Source organism: Rattus norvegicus, chromosome 2 (assembly GCF_036323735.1).
Source record: "Rattus norvegicus strain BN/NHsdMcwi chromosome 2, GRCr8, whole genome shotgun sequence".
Classification (NCBI taxonomy): Eukaryota; Metazoa; Chordata; class Mammalia; order Rodentia; family Muridae; genus Rattus; species Rattus norvegicus.
The window spans coordinates 161,545,105-161,563,246 of NC_086020.1; the positions used below are offsets into that span (position 1 = coordinate 161,545,105).

General features: G+C 34.5%; 1 pseudogene; it reads left to right on the forward strand.

The window, feature by feature from the left end:
- The first annotated feature begins 241 nt into the window (after nt 1-241).
- On the forward strand, nt 242-364 carry LOC120101119 (U2 spliceosomal RNA; annotated as a pseudogene).
- The last annotated feature ends 17,778 nt before the right edge of the window (nt 365-18,142 follow it).

An 18,142-nucleotide genomic window follows, 5' to 3' on the forward strand; every position in this document is an offset into this window, starting at 1 on the left:
CATTCAGTTTATTGGTTATTGAATCCAATGTTATCTTCTTGATTTTGTGGAAATTGTACACATGTATTATACAAACATACATTCAGGCAAAACATCTACAAAATTAAAATAATAAAAACATATAACAAAAATGAATAAAAATATTCTAGTTACCTTTGTTATGTCTAACATAAAACTTACATTTCTAAATTTTTCATACTTTTATCCATATCCAACAATCTTCAGTTAGATTTTTACTGATATCGCTTCTCGGCCTTTTGGCTAAGATCAAGTGTAGATTTTTACTGATGCTGGAAAACCCAATGTCTTTACCTTGATAAAGGGATTATCTTTTTTCTATATAAGAAATATAGAAATATTATTTTTTCTATATTTGTAGCCTGTTTAGTTTAATTTCTAGGTTACTGATTTTCTTAATTTTTGAGCAATGATAATTTTGTAGGCAGTTGTGGTCATTTATTTCACATTTATGTTTTTACACTTCTGTGAAATATTTCATTATTTATATTTTTAAAAGACCCTCCATATAACAAAACTTTAAACATTTCAGAGGGAAAATAGGCAAAAGATACAAAACAACAATGGCCAGGAGGGGAAACTCATAGAAGAGCACACAGAGTAAAAACTGTGCTAAACATTTAAGACAGGAAAAGAAAATACATCTATTCACTAGCCAATTCTCCCAGAAATTGAAAGCCTTAGTTTAACATGACTTAACTAGTGCTGAGAATACACACACACACACACACACACACACACAAATAACCCTATTAAAAATTGGGTACAGAGCTTAACAAAGAATTCTCACCAGAGGAATGGCCACAAAGCCCCTGGAGAAATATTCAGTATCCTTAGTCATGCGCAAAATGCAAACCAAAATAACCCTGAGATTCTCCCTCATCAGTCAGAATGCTTAAGATCAAAACCTCAGGTGCTATCAGATGCTGGAGAGAATGTGGAGAAAGAGGAACACTCCTCCATTGTTGGTAGAATTGCAAGCTGGTACAACCACTCTGGTAGTCCGTTTGGAGGTTCTTTAGAAAATTGCACGTAGTACTACCTGAGGACCCATCTATACCACACCTGGGCATATCCCTAAAAGATGCTCCAACATAATAAGGACACAGGCTCCACCATGTACATAGCCTTTCTTATAATAGCCAGAAGGTGGAAAGCACCCAGATGCCCTTCAACAGAAGAATGGATACAAAAAATGTGGTAATTTACACAATGGAGTACTACTCAGCTATTAAAAACACCGACTACATGAAATGTTTAGGCAAATGGATTGAACTAGAAAATATCATCCTGCATGAGATAACCCATTATCAAAGAACACTCACAGTATATGCTCACTGATAAGTGGATATTAGCCCAAATCTCTGAATACCGAATTCAATTTATAGATCACATGGATCTCAAGAAGATGGTAGACTACGTTTGGATGCTTCAGTCTTTCTTACAAGGGGCAACAAAATACTCACAGGAGGAAATATGGAGACAAGTTTGGAAGAGAGACTGAAGGAAAGGCACCCAGGGACTGCCACATCTGGAGATCCATCCCACATATAGTAACCAAACCGAGACACGATTGAGGATTCCAGGAAGTGCATGCTGACAGGAGCCTGACATAGGTGTCTCCTAAGAGGCTGTGCGAGAGCCTGGCATATACAGAGGTGAAAGTTCTCTACCAACCATTTTACTGAGAACAGTGTCCCCAATGGAAGAGTTAGAGTAAGGACTGAAGAAGCTAAAGAGTCTTGTGATTCCATAGGAAGAACATCAATATCAACTAACCAGAACCCCCCAGAGTTCGCAGGAACTAAATTGCCAACCAAAGAGTACACATGGAACAACCTATGGCTACAGCTGCATATGTAGCAGAGGATGGGCTTCTTGGGCATTAATGGGAAGAGAGGGCCTTGGTCCTGTGAAGGCTTGATGCTCCATTGTAGGGGAATGCCAGGGCGGGGAGGAGGGAGGCAGTGGATGGATGGATAAGGGAGCACCTTCATAGAAGCAGGGACAGAGGGGACAATATATGGAGGTTCCTGAAGGGAAACCAGGAAAGGTGATAACATTCGATAAAAAAAAGAGGACTAAGATATGCATGAACATGAATCTTAGCAGATAAAGAAAGCTTCATTTTATTTTTCTTGCATGTTTAATCCTTGTTAAAACATACAAGATAGAATGAGACCTGTCATTGGACAAGAAGGAAGGATGGGCAGGAAAAACGTTTTAGAGAGAGGAGGAGACTGGAGGAGGTGAGAAAGGAGCTGAGAGGACATGGAGGCAGATGTTCAGATTCTTCTCTGCACAATTATAGGTCGTTATGAATATTCTTAAGGGATGGATGTGTACAGGATTCTTTGTGTCTAGAAGGATGAATTGTATGTTATCTAGCTGGACAATTATATCTTATTAATTATTGTGTTTTTTGTTCTTCGTGTGGTGATTTAAGTTTAAGAGAGTATGCAGCATCTGGAGACACAAGGCTGCCAAGGAATTGGGAAATATATTTCTGGCATGGTGGCAGCCTGCCTTGGGAACAAGGTGGATTAGAGAGATTGTTGCAAGGCTCAAAGACAAGCCATGAGCAGTGTGATATGTGATAGAGCAAAGAGGGTGAGAGGCTTTGCTGACTCAGATGAATATATCTACCAGATATCTTAGGGCACTGTGGTGCCAGACCTAGGCCTGGGTAAAAGACAACCTTATTTATTTTAATTTTACAGCAACACATCTCTATTATTTACTAAAAATATAGTTAAGTTCTACCCGCACTGAGACTCTAATTGGGATGACTTTCCTTGTGTAGGTGCTGTGAATGATTGTAATTTCTTTATAAGATTTTAGTATCTCATCACCCATGTTAACGAGGTGTATTTTATTCACAATACATTAATTGTGAATTTGATTACAATGTTTACTTAATTTATAGGGATGTATTTGTTCTCTGTCTAAGCAGTGGCATATAATTTAAGATGAGGTTTAGTTAAATAGATATCTATACACCCTATTAGCATAAAGCTCAACTATTTCAACAATAAATGTAAAAAGTACAAGCTACCAAATACTTAATGTAATATGATCATGTCAATATATTCCTGGAGAAGTTAATTATTCAGTATGTATTTCATAATTATAATGAAACAAACATTTTAGAACTGTGTCAGAAGAGTGTATTATAATTCTGATTATATATTTTAAGAGCAAAAATCAATTAGCATAAAAATTGAAATTAAAATCTTATGATGACTTGAAAGGAGAAATTGTCAACTTCATGTAATCCTAAACTAGTTTTACAGTAAAATTTAGATTCACTTTTGTAACAGCCAAGGATATTCACATAGCTGCAAGTGAGTTATATCTCACTGTGTAATATATTTTAATAATTGCATGATAATTTATTTCAAAAGGACAACAAAATTAATTATTTCATTTACAACCAACTTTATTTGCAAATATTCATTTTGTTAGTATCGTCACATAGAAATAAAATCAGGGTGTAACTCAATAGAATGAGTATTTGCCTAGCAAATATAAAGCCCTGATTTGTATCCCAGCAATGAAAAGTCTGGGTGTGGTATCATGCTTGTCTCCAGTCTCAGTTCTTAGGAGATCATCATTGGCTACCCTGTGAGTTTGAGTCTAGTTCACATACATCCCATAAATCAAAATATGTCAAGTATTTGTATGCCACGTCTACTACTTCAAGAATTTGGTAAAATTAACAACAATGAACCTTTAACTATCCAGAATGTTGTGGGAATTTAAATTATGCAGGACTTTTTTATGCAGGAGTTTAAATTACCATTGTACATAGTAATAACTTAAGTTATACTTTTAGATTTATTTTACACTTGTAAGAAAAGTAACAAGGAATCACATTTAAAATTGGTGTAAATTAAACATTAGAATATGCTAGATTTCAGTCTAGGTATTTATAAACATTCCTAGGCACTGTCTCATAGACTTACCTAAATGTATCATTTTAAATTTATCACCTTATAAGGTGAAAATATTTGTTCAACCAAGAGGTAAATATCATTCATAGAAACCATTTCATAATATTCACATAAAAACACCATGTATTCTTCTATTCAACATCAGAGCAAACTGATATATCTAAGTAATAAAATATCAATTAGTTAATATAAAGTTTTACAACAAGTAAAAATATAATCATCTAATTTTATTTAATTCATGTCTATAAATTAATTACTTCCTAAATGGCAAAAGATTGAATATGTTGTTATTACATGGTCAAAAATAACATAATTTGAAAATGTATAATAAAACCATATTTGACTTTTTTAAAAATAGAAATAAGTATATATATCATAAAATATCTCAGGAATGTGAGGAGAAAATGATTTCTTAATATAATGATGCATTAGATTGTGATAAATATTTCAAAAACAATTATGATGTGAAATCTATGCATGTGTGGAATATTTTGTACTAACCAATTAATATATTTATTATCATCCTTCAAGTCTGAGATTTTTTTCTTTTATTATACTAAAACTTTAAGAGTTAGTAAAATGAGAAACTATCATTCCCATGCTTACTATTATACAATATCAAGGCCTTTTGAATATTATAATTAAATTTTTTCTAACAAACAGAAATTGCCCAAACACACTGGTGTAATATAACAGCACAGTAAAGTGGTTCATAGGAGAACTTTGGTAGAGCAGAGGCCATGTGCTGCTCATAGAAAGCATTAGGTAAGCTGATGTCAAAGTGTATACAATGAGTAGATGCTAGCATATTTAAGGAAAAATATTTGTAAGAGTATTAATTGGAAACAAAATTATCAATTGAAATCAAAATTATCAATTGAAATCAAATCCCACTGAGTATTTGAGTTGCAATATGAGAACTTTTGTAAAAGGTAAGAAGTGAGATAATTTGTCAATGTACCTAGGACAAAGAGTTTGTAAAGATAATCCAGGACATCTAAAATGAAATTACCTATGGACCTCACCAAAATTAGTAATAATTTCAAAAAATTGTACCAATCAATCTTTCCAGAATGGATTCATGCACAAGTAAATCCTGCGTTTAAAAATGTTCTTATACTGTAAGTCACTCCTACTAAATTTGATATCTTAATTCCAGTGTTAGCAGAAAATTCAGAGAAAATAGTAAAATAAATAAAACATGTTTATAAGGTCAAAGGCAAGGTATGCTATAATATGCTCTTGATATGTATGCAGTTGCGTATATTCACATATGTGAGAATGAGGAATGAGGAGAGGGCTTATTTGTGAAATATTTGCTGTAAAGAAATGAGGATCCATTTGTATCTCTAGTACCTCCATGAAAGCATGATAGAGTGTTATGTAGCTGTAACCTAAAGGTTAATTGGGCAGAAAAAGAAGAATTACTGAAGTTTACTAGCCAGAAAGTCTAGAAAACTGAGCTCTAGGCTCAGTGAGAGATGCTAGGTTAACATTTTATGTGAGTGTGAGGATGCCTTACTTAGACACACACACACACACACACAGTCACTCGCTCATACACAGAATCACATACTCATATCTCATATGGTATTACAGGCTTATATCCACATAGTAATGAAAAAATATGATGTGATAAAATATAATAGTCCAAGTATTAAAACAGATAAGGAAAAGATATCTTATTTAATCTATATCCTGCTTCTAAAATTTAGTATTTATTAGCAGAAAATATATCTATCATATAAATGTAAGCATGGGAATAAAATAATTCAATTTGTATTTTAATAAAGATAGCTTATGAGAAATTGGCAAAAACATTCATTGGGGAATTCATGTCCACATAACCTGAGATGATATTAAACAACTTATTCCTGGATGGTAATATTCAAGGTATAACATTACAAGATATAGTTGCAATATATGCAACTTCTATTAAATCCAACATCCAAAACCTAATTTAAAGAAATATTTCTGGAACAAAACAGAAAATGTGTGAGTATACTGTTAGTTTTTCCTTACTTTCTAAATTTTTGTCTTAACATGTCTATAAAAATACACAGATGTTAATTCTTTGTTTAGAATTCAGAAATTTAAGGGAGAAATAAAAAATTTAATAGCCTGACAAATAAGCTTTGTAATCTTAAAAAAATACAAGAAATTTTATATACTCAAGAACACTGGGTTAAAATGGACAGAAAAGATAGAGAAGAAGGAGAGAGAAAGTAAATTATGATGATTAGGATGAAAATAGGGAGGTCAAGAATACTGAAGAAAGGTAGGTATGAAGAAGAAAAAGAGAATTACCAGCACTAGACATCAAGCAAGGCCAAAAACTTTAATCAATAAAGAATAAAAATAAGAGGGGATTTTTGATAATCTGAACAGGAAAAATTCTCAATAAAAAGTAACAAAATTAGTCATGAATATGTAACAAGTAAAGAAAAATAGAAATATTTCACTGTCTTAATATATCTTTTTATTTTAAAAGATGTCAAGTTAAAGTAGGTAACACACTGATTCTGTTATGTCTCCCTTTTCATTTCTGATTTTGTTATTTGGAATACTGCCTTGGGGCCCCTTTGTTAGTTTGACTAGGGGGTTATCTATCTTGTTGCTTTTCTCAAAGAACCAGCTTGTGGTTTTGCTGAATTTTTGTATTGTTTCTTTGTTTCTCTTTGGTTAATTTCAGCCCTGAGTTTGACTACTTCTATGCCTCTAAGTGAAGCTGCTTCTTTTTTTTTTTTGTTTGTTTGTTTTGTTTCTTTTTCTCTTTCCTGTGTTCCTTTACTTTTTTTATCTTTATTAACTTGAGTATTTCCTATTTACATTTCGATTGTTATTCCCCTTCCAGGCCCTCTATGTGGGTGTTCCCCTTCCCATCCTTCCCCCCATTACCGCCTTCCACCCAACAACCACGTTCACTGGGGCTTAATCCCTGGAAGCTCTGGTTGGTTGGCATTGTTGTTCTTATGGTGTCTCAAGTCCCTTCAAGCTCTTTCAGTCCTTTCTAAGATTCTTTCAGCGAGGGTCCCGTTCTCAGTTCAGTGGTTTAAGGATGGCATTTGTCTATGTATTTGGTGTATTCTGGCTGTGTCTTTCAGGAGAGATCTACATCCGGTTCCTGTCTGCCTGCACTTCTTTGCTTCATCCATTTTATCTAGTTTGGTGGCCACCTGTGGGGCAGGCTCTGAATGGGTTTTCCTTCTGCTTCTGTTCTAAACTTTCCCTCCTTTTTCCCTCCCAAGGGTATTCTTGTTTCCCTTTTAAAGAAGGAGTGAAGCATTCGCCTTTTGGTCATCCTTCTTGAGTTTCAGGTGTTCTGTGCATCTAGGGCAATTCAATCATTTGGACTTATTGCCACTTATCAATGAATGCATATCATGTGTGTCTTTCTGTGATTGGGTTAGCTCACTCAGGATGAAATTTTCCAGTTCCATCCATTTGCCTATGAATTTCATAAAGTCATTGTTTTTGATAGCTGAGTAATATTCCATTGTATAGATGTATCACATTTCTGTATCCATTCCTCTGTTGAAGGGCATCTGGGTTCCTTCCAGTTTCTGGCTATTATAAATAAGGCTGCTATGAACATAGTGGAGCATGTGTCTTTGTTATGTGTTGGGGCATCTTTTTGATATGTGCCCAAGAGAGGTATAGTTGGGTCCTCAGGTAGTTCAATGTCCAATTTTCTGAGGAACCTCCAGACTGATTTCCAGAGTGGTTGTACCAGTCTGCAATCCCACCAACAATGGAGGAGTGTTCCTCTTTCTCCACATCCTCGCCAGCATTTGCTGTCACCTGAGTTTTTAATCTTAACCATTCTCACAGGTGTGAGGTGAAATCTCAGGTTGGTTTTGATTTGCATTTCCCTTATGGCTAAAGATGTTGAATATTTCTTTAGGTGTTTCTCAGCCATTCAGCATTCCTCAGCTGTGAATTCTTTGTTTAGCTCTGCTTCTTATTGTTAGCACTGTCAGGTGTGCTGTTAAGTTGCTAGTGTAAGATCTCTACAGTTTCTTTGCCACTGCACTTAGTGCTATAAATTCTTCCTCTTAGAGTTGCTTTCATTTTTTCCCATAAATTTGAGTATGATGTGTCAACATTGTCATTAAATTCCAGGAAGTCTTTAATTTCTTTGTTTATTTTATCCCTGATCATATTATCTGTGAGAAGAGAGTTGTTCAGCTTCCACATGTATGTGGGTTTTCTGTTGCTTTTGTTGTTATTGAAGACCAGCTTCAGGCCATGGTGGTCTGATAGGGTGCATGGGATTATTTCAGTCTTCTTATATTGATTCAGAGTTACTTTTTGACCAATTATATGGTCAATTTTGGGGAAGGTCTTATGACATGATGAAAGGAAGGTATATTCCTTTGTTTTAGGGTGAAATGTTCTATGGATATCTATTAAATCCTTTTGGTTCATAACCTCAATTAGTTTCACTGTGTCTCTGTTTAGTTTCTGCTTTAATGAACTGTCCATCGGTGATACTGGGATGTTGAAGTCTCCCACTATTATTGTGTGGTGATTAGTGTCTGTTTTGAACTTTAATAAAGTTTCATTTATTAATATGAGTACCCTTGCATTTGAGGCATAGATATTCAGAATTGAGACTTTCTCTTGCTGGTTTTTCCCTTTGACTAACTTGAAGTGTCCTTCTATACCTTTTTTGATAACTTTTGGTTGAACGTCTATTTTATTGGATATTAGGATGGCAACTCCAGCTTGTTTCTTGGGACCATTTGCTTGGAAGACCTTTTTCCAACCTTTTATTCTGAGATAGTGTCTATCTTTGTTATTGAGGTGTGTTTCTTGTATGCAGCAAAATGCTGGATCTTGTTTGCATATCCAATCTGTTAGCTTATGTCTTTTTATAGTAGAGTTGAGTTCATTAATATTGAGAGGTATTAAAGACAGATGACTATTTGTTCCTGATATATTTCTTTTTGTAGGTAGCTTTATGTGCTTGTAGTTCTTAACTTTTAGTAAGTTAAGATGCTTAATGCCTTTTCTTCACTGTAGGTATCTTCCTTGTATTGTGGTTTTTCTTTAAGGATCCTCTGTAGGGCTCGATTGTTAGATACCTAGTGTTTGAGTTTGGTTTTGCCTAGAATATTTTGGTTTCTCCATCTATGTTGATTGAGAGTTTTCAATGTATAGTAGCCTAGGTTGGCATTTGTGTTCTCTTAGAGTCTGTATGTCTCTCACCGGTATCTTCTGGCTCTAATAGTCTCTGTTGAGAAGCCTGAAAGTATTAAGCCTATTTAAATAGAAACCACTGTAATAAAAATCAGAAGTCAGAGATTGAAATATAAGATATAAAAGAACCTGTCGTAAAGTTTAGATTAGAAATTTTGCTTATTAGCTTCTTAAATGTTTATAACCAAGGGCTTGTTGTTGCGTCTTGACCCTTAAAACATTAAAATTAATATTATGATATTTTCATTCTATTTGTAATTGTTGGTAGCAAACAAACAATACTCAGGTTTATAGTTTTGAAAAATTTGGATCAGAAATTATAAAACTAGAAAATAAGATCCTGCATGAATTAACTTAGATCCAAAATGATATACATAGTTTGTACTCACTAATAATTGGTTATTAGCCAAAATAAGTGCAGATTTCCCACGATAAAATCCACAGAACTCAAGAAGGCTAAAAAGCCAAAGGGCCCAAGTAAGGATGCTTCAATCTGACTTGGGAGGGAAAAGAAAGAAATTCCAGGATGGTGGTGAGGAAGCAAGGGACATAGGTGGGAAAGGTGACAGGGAAGGGAAGAGGGGAACATGATACCTATTTGGGGAGGGAGAGAAGAGGACTAAACCCCTGATACCCAGTAAGAAAGAATGCAAACATGCACTCTTAGGAGGTAGGAGGTAAGGGAACCCTCTGAAATGTACCAGAGACCTGGGAGGTGAGAGACTCTCAGGACTCAAAGGCAGAGACCTCAAATGAAATGCACTATAGTAGGAAGAGGGAAATTGAAGAGTTCACCACCATTGAAAAGACAAGACATCAAATACATGGATGGGGTTACCACCCCACAGTCAAAAACTCTGACCCAGAATTGCTACTGTCTCAAAGACCTTCAGAAAAAAATGGAGAAAAGCCTGAGGAAAAGGAGGTCCAGTGTCATGCTCTAATTGGGATACAGTCAAGGGGGTGTTCCAAAGCCAGACATCATTACTGATGCTATGGTGTGCTTATAAACAGGGATCTATCATGGATGCCATTTAAAAGGCCCAACAAGCAGTTGAAAGAGTGTGATGCAGATATTTACAACCAACCAATGGACTGAAGCTGCTGACATCTGTAGTTGAATTAAAGAAAAGCTGGAAGAGACTGAGAAGCTGGGTGATCACATATGAAGACCAGAAATCTCAACTAACCTGAACCCCTTACCCACAGATTTCTCAGACACTGAGCCAACAACCAGAAAACATACACCAGTCCCCAAGACATATAAAGCAAAGAACTGCTGGATTTGGACTCAGCATGTACCTAACCCTCAAGAGACTTGGGGCTTCACAGAGTGGGTGTCCGGTGGGGTTGAGAGGCATCCTCTTGAAGATGGGATGGAGAGGAAGTGTGAGATGGGGAATAGTAAAAGGGTGGACATGCATCAGGATAAAGTCTGAACTGTAAAAAAAAGAAGAAATTTAAAAAAAGAAAAAAATGAAGAACAATATAAAACAAAAAGAAGATGTAATTTGGAGCTGAAGAGATGACACATTGGTTAAGAATACTTCCACAGGATCTGAATACAATTTTCATTTTGGAACAGGTATATTGACTCACAACTATCTCTAACTTCAGTCATAGGAGATCCAAGAATACCAAGCACACATATGGAGCACAGACATGTGAAGACAAAGAAACCAAAAATTTAAAGAATTTTTCAAAGTTAATATATATATATATAATATATATATATATTGAAGGTAAATTAAACAGAACTGAGAGAAGCAAGATTGCATACAATTATTCCTATAGAAAATATTAAATAAAATCTACCTTTCTTTAATTTGCAGTAAAGCTCCATATATACCCTTACCTTCCATAAAAATTTAAAAAAATTCTGGAAACCCCTATAACAATGTTTTTCTCTAATACATCACTTATGTCAATTAATTATTTAATATGCCAACATATTTTATATTGGATAGTGTTTATTTTATTCATATTATCATTTTATTCTAATAATAACTAAATAACCAAAGCATAATTTGGCGGTGTTTTATATGAAATAATGAAGGGTCCAGCATCCTAGGATAATTTATAAAGAATAGATTGTTATTACATTGGAGTTCAGTATCTGAATGCAAGTCGATTCAGGTAATCAATATCTTTAATACATGCTCTTAATTACTTGAGTTTACAGGAAAAAAGTAAGCACAAATTATATTAGTGTATAGTTTACAGTGAATTCTCCCTGTACACTCTCTTATTAGTTTAATTAATTTTAAAATGGACATTTAAAACAAAACACAAATGTTTATACAGTATACTTGGTTGACATTATACCTGAGGGCAAGCCTGGAAGATGAGTCATGCTCACTTGTTATAAAATTTCTGTTTAGCCTTGAGACTCTGTGCTACTAGTTTACTAGAAATATTTGCACAATTTGTTCCCTTTTACATGCTTTGTGATTTCTGTTCAATTTTTATGATTTACTATAAAATATGGATGATAGATGCTTTTATCTTAAACATAATTTAAAATATATCTTGGATGTATTTTCAAAAGTATATCCATTTGATTTAGGATGTTATACGTATCAAAAAGACTACAACAAGTCTTATGTTTTATATTTGTGGATTATATTTGCATGTTTTCCTCATGAATTAAATTAGATGGGCAACTTGAATGGCTCTAAACCAAATTATTTCAGTCTTCAGAGAGTGTAGTCTCTTTCCTGTCTTTCTCATTATAGCTACAGAGGTTTAAATGAAAGCTGCACTAAATTTTTTTGAAGAATTATAATTAGATGGTAATTTGATACTATATTTGCTCAGAGAATTAATAGTAGTAAGCTTACCCTGGAGCCTAGATTAATGGACGTTTCATTCCACATTTGAGAAGCATATTTGTTGAGGGAATGGAAATTTAAGAGAAAGTCACAACTGATCAGAGTGCACAGCATATATGGTTGGGTGTTTTCAATCATAAATATGACATTGGGTTCAAACTTTTCTCAATATTCCTTTTACAATGTAAGGGGGAGTATAAATATTTTAACAGTCATAAGTCCAGGAAGACTTGGGACTTGTTTAGATATGATATGATCATCTATCATACAGTGGTTTTTTTTTTTTTTTTTTTTTTTTTTTTTTTTTTTTTTTTTTTTTTTTTTTTTTTGCAGAAACCCGTACAAGATACAGCCAGTCAAAATTTCAACCTGGGCTGGGGAACTGAATAATTTCCATACCCAGCTGAAAGCCATTAGCAACTGATGCTTGATTTCTCTTTATAGCCTGATAAGTAGACTGTTCTCTAGTGGATGTCTTCATTCCAGGCTATTTGGGCAGCAAGAATTGGACACATTGGATTTTAATCCATAAAGGACAGGAAGTTGAGAGCAGTAGTGTGTCAATTTTACAAAAATACAGGGTTTATGTATAATAGAATTAACCATTTGAGATCATGATGCTTTATACTATCCAACCTTTAACATTTAATGAAGGGTATATAAATAACCATGCACTGGATTACAGTGCTTTAATATTTTTTCATAATGGTTTAATACATTTTTAAGTGCTAGAAGCATTTCCATAGTTAATAAAGCACTATTTTCCCCCCAAAGAACTGGAGTTCAAATTCCAGCATGCACATGGCAACTCACAACTATCTATAACTCCATTTACAGGGGATACTATAGGCTTTATGGCCTTTAGAGGTAGCAACCATCCATATGGTATACAAATGGATATGCATGGAAATTACCCATTCACATGAAATGGTTAACAGAAAATATATAAAGACAAAAAATGTTATTTCCATATATAGGTAAGTAAATTTGAAAAACCTTTCAAAGTTTTATACCATGTATATTTACTGTAACATTTTATTTTAATTAAACTTTAATTAAAGTTCAATGAAATTCAATTATTTTCTTTACTAATTTTATTGTTCATTGTATATTAAAACATGTTATAGCCATTTCTTAAATAGATTGCAAGTTTACATAATGACTTCAGTTGTCATAGTATTGTTCTTTATTTAGTAATACATTTAAATAAATTAAAATTTTTATTTAGGGGCCAACATGATGCTTGAGCTGATAAAAGTGCTTCTGTCTAAATCTGATGATGCAAGTTCAGTCTCTAGAATTAATATGTTGAAAGTAGAAATATGGCTCTTTTTTTTAAAAAAAGATTTATATATTTTATTTATATGAATACACTGTACGTAGTGTGTCTGACACACCAGAAGTCAACATCGGATCCCTTTACAGATGGTTGTGAGATACCATGGGGTGCCTGGAAATTGAACTCGGGACCTCTGGAAGAGTAGTCAGTGCTCTTAACCACTGATTCATCTCTCTAGCCCCAGAAAAATGACTCTTAAAATTATCTTCTGACTTCCAAACACTTATTTTCCTCCTGCTCATATTTAAATGGAACCAAAATTATTAAAATTAATAGTCATCGAACTTAATATACAATTGGATAAGTTCTTTTTCATACTATTTAAATTTTTACTTTGTGGGAGAAGATAATGTTATAGACTTATAATTAAAATTAAACAGAAATAAATCTCTAGACCATGGCACTTGCTAGTACTTTCAGATTACTCTTAGAATTTTACTTATTGATGTGGGTTTCTGGCATTATCATTAATAAATGCCACTCACTCTTCTCATAGTTTGTTAGTATAAAGGAAAGACATGTATAATTCAATGTTTCTATAACCAGAACTCTTACTTGAGTATTCCACAATGCACTTAGTTACATTCTCGTCTATAATTTTATTACTATTTCACAGAATAATTTCCAGTTAAACACCTTTTTTCAAGTAAATAAGAACCTATTCTTCCATCTGCTTTCTGTACATTTTTGTGCCAACACACATGGCACAAGCTTAGGCTGTCTATGTCTATGAAGTAAAGAGTTATAATTTTTAGAAAAATCTGCAATTGTATACAACCAGCACACACAAAATAGAAGATGAATCATAATTCAGATTATTATGTATAGCATGTATAGTGTTTCTATTGTAACTAAAAGTCTCTGTCACAGAGTATGGTTATCTGGTATTACATTTAAGAATTATTACAAAGGTACAATTTTATTTTTCTTTCCTTAAAAACAGAAAATTTTAAGAATACTCATAATTGATAAAATCTTGTTTTTTGGGGGAAAATGTGTACCAGATGAAAGATTAACACTATCTCTATCTCTCTCTATCTTTATCTTTAGCTCTAACTCTATCCCTACCCCTATCCATATCATATCTACATCCATATCATATCCATATCCATATTTATATCCATATCTTATCTATATATTTCTATGTATATTTATATCTCTCTGTCTCTCTATCTCTACTACATATATATATATATATATATATATATATATATATATATATATACATAGTAAGAGGTATGAAGAAAAATATCTCCCAAAAATTATCCTTAGACCTCCACATGCACATGAGGTGTGAGAAAATCATTTGTCTTTCACATATGCAGAAACACAATAATTAAGAAATAAAAGTAAAAATCTGTATATTTATAACCGGTGAGATATCTCAGTAAAAGCTCTTGCCATGTAAGCCCATTAACCTCAATTCCTGGTTCAGAGCATATGTGAAGAGGCCGAAGGTTAACTGACAATTGGAAATTGCCTTCTATTTTTTCTTTATTTTTCTTTTCGATTTTTTATTGGATATTTTATGTATTTCAAGTGTTGTCCCCTTTCCTCCTTCTCCCTTCTTCCCTTTCCCCCCTGCTTCTATGAAAATGCTTTCACTACCATGTACCCATTCCCACCTCAACACCCTGGCATTCCCCTAAATTGAGGAAATAAGCTTTCACAGCATGAAGCATTTCCACTCCTATTAATGCTAGACAATGCCATTCTCTGCTACAGATATGGCTGGTGCCATGGGTCCCTCCATGTGTATTCTTTGGAAAGTGGTTCAATCCCTGGGAACTCTGTGGTGTCTGGTTTTTTTGATACTGTTTTTCCTGTGGAGTTGCAACACCCTTCAGCTTCTTCAATCCATCTTGTGACTCCTTCACTGGGTTCCCTGTGCTCAGTCTGGTGGTTAACTACAAGTAGTCTCATTGATTATCAGTAAGGCTCTGGCAGAACCTCTCAGGAGACATTCATATCATACTCCAGTCAGCAAGCCCTTCTTGGCATCAGCAATAGTGACTGGATTTGGTGGCTGCATATGAATTCCCAGGTGAGGAAGTCTTTAGATGGCCTTTCCTTCAGGCTCTGCTCTACGCTTTGTCCCAGTATTTCCTCCCATGAGTATTTTGTTTCCCCTTCTAATAAGGACTGAAGCATCCACATTTTGGTCTTCCTTCTTCTTGAGCTTCATATGCTTTGTGAATTGTATCTTGGGTATTCTGAGCTTTTGGGCCAATATCAGCTTATCAGTGAGTATACCATGTGTGTTCTTTTGTGATTGGGTTACTTCACTCAGGATGATATTTTCTAGTTCAATCTATTTGCCTAAGAATTTCATTTAGTCATTGTTTTAAATAGCTGAGTAGTACTCTATTGTGTAGATGTACCATTTTCTGTATCCATTCCTCTGTTGAAGAACATCTGGGTTCTTTCTTGCTTCTGCATGTTATAAATAAGGCTGCTATGAACATGGTGGAGCACGTATCCTTGTTATATGTTGGAGTGTCTTTTGAGTGTATGCTCTCAAGTAGGTTAGCTGGGTCTTCAGGTAGTTATGTCCTCACCATATAAACACTGATAATTCTTCACACACACACACACACACACACACACACACACACACACACACACACATACACACACACACAGAAGAGAGAGAGGGAGAGAAAGAGAGAGAGACAGAGAGACATAGAGAGACATAGAGAGACAGAGAGAGAGAGAGAGAGAGAAATATAGAGATAAAGTTAGAGAAATTTTTAAAATTTAAATCAGAACGCATCTGAAAAATGTTGGCTAAAGCTGATCTCTGCTTCACAAAGAGACACACTAAAGTACATCTCTTCCAAACAAAAATACAGATATGCCCATCACTTAGCATAGACATACACATATCAGAAAACTGTCATATTTATATAAAATTCTCTATTTTTCCTGTTGGCTCACATGTTTCCTTTAAATTTCTCTGAAATAATTTATAGTTTAATGAAGATTTCAAATAGAATAACAGGAAACAATGTGCTATTTCTCAAGTTATGCCAATATTGACTGCAGGGATTTTAGGCATGCCCAACATTTTTCTATTTAATTTCAGCAAAGAAGAAAATTCTTGACTGTCACTACCATAAATGTAAAGAAGAAAATCAAAGTCAATATTTCCAAACTGCTACTATCTGAGTTACAAAGCCAATTGATTCTTTATCATTAGGGGACAAAAACGAGATTCCAAGACTACACAATTTGCTTTATGATAAGACTTGCATGATATCCATAAATTGGGATGATATCTGCAGTCTTTTGAGACCTTATGTGACTTTGATGTAATTTTTATTAATTACATAGCAATTGTTTCATAAAAGGTTGATTAGATTGTGTTTATCAAATATTTTCTCATTATTATAGTATAAAATAGGCTATAGCATAAAAAATATGTTGTAGCATATTTTAAAACAGCAATATCTAGATAAGATGGATGAAGCAAAGAAGTGCACCTGACAGGAACCGGATGTAGATCTCTCCTGAGAGACACAGCCCGAATATGGCAAAAACATAGGCGAATGCCAGCAGCAAACCACAGAACTGAGAATGGGAACCCTGTTGAAGGATTCACAGAAAGCACTAAAAGAGCTTGAAGGGGCTTGAGACCCCAAATGAACAACAATGCCAACCAACCAGAGTTTCCAGGAACTAAGCCACTATCCAAAGACTATACATGGACTGACCATGGGCTCCAACTACATAGGTAGCAATGAATAGACTAGTAAGGACACCAGTGGAAGGGAAGCCCTTGGTCCTGCCAAGACTGAACCGCCAGTGAACATGATTGTTGGGGGAGGGTGGTAATGGGGGAAGGATGTGGAGGGGAACACCCATATAGAAGGAGAGGGGGATGGGTTAGGAGGATGTTGGCCTGGAAACCAGGAGAGGGAATAACAATTGAAATGTAAATAAGAAATACCCAATTTAATAAAGATGGAGAAAAAATATATGATATTGGCACAAAGAAGACAGGTAGTTCAGTGGAATAGAATTGAAGACCCAGAAACGATCCCACATTCCTATGGTCACTTGATCTTTGACAAAAAAACTAAAGCTATCCAATGGGAAAAAGCATTTTGAACAAATTGTGCTGGTTTAACTGGAGGTTAGCATGTAGAAGAATGCAAATTGACTCATTCTTATCTCCTTGTACAAAGCTCAAGTCCAAGTCGATCAAGAACCTCCACAGAAAACCAGATAGACTCAAACAAATAGAAGAGAAAACGGGGAAGAGCTTTGAAAACATAGGCACAGGAGAAACTTCCTGAGCAGAACACCAATGATTTATGCTCTAAGATTAAGAATCAACAAATGGGACCTCATAAAATTGCAAAGCTTCTGTAAGACAAGAGACACTGTCAATAGGACAAAACAGGAACCAAAAGAGTGGGAAAAGGTCTTTACCAATCCTACATCCTTTAAGAGTGCTAATATCTAACTTATACAAAGAACTCAAGAAGTTAAGGGTCTTCGGGGTTGGGGATTTAGCTCAGTGGTAGAGCGCTTACCTAGCAAGCGCAAGGCCCTGGGTTCTGTCCCCAGTTCCGGAAAAAAAAAAAGAAAAAAAGAAGTTAAGGGTCCAGAGAATCAAATAATCCTAATAAAAAATGGGATACAGAGCTAAACAAAGAATTCTCAATTGATGATTATTTAATGGCTGAGAAGTACCTAAACAAATGTTCAACATTTTTTTTCATTTGTCATGAGGGAAATGCAAATCAAAACAACCCTGATACTCTACCTCATAACAGTCAGAATGGCTAAGATCA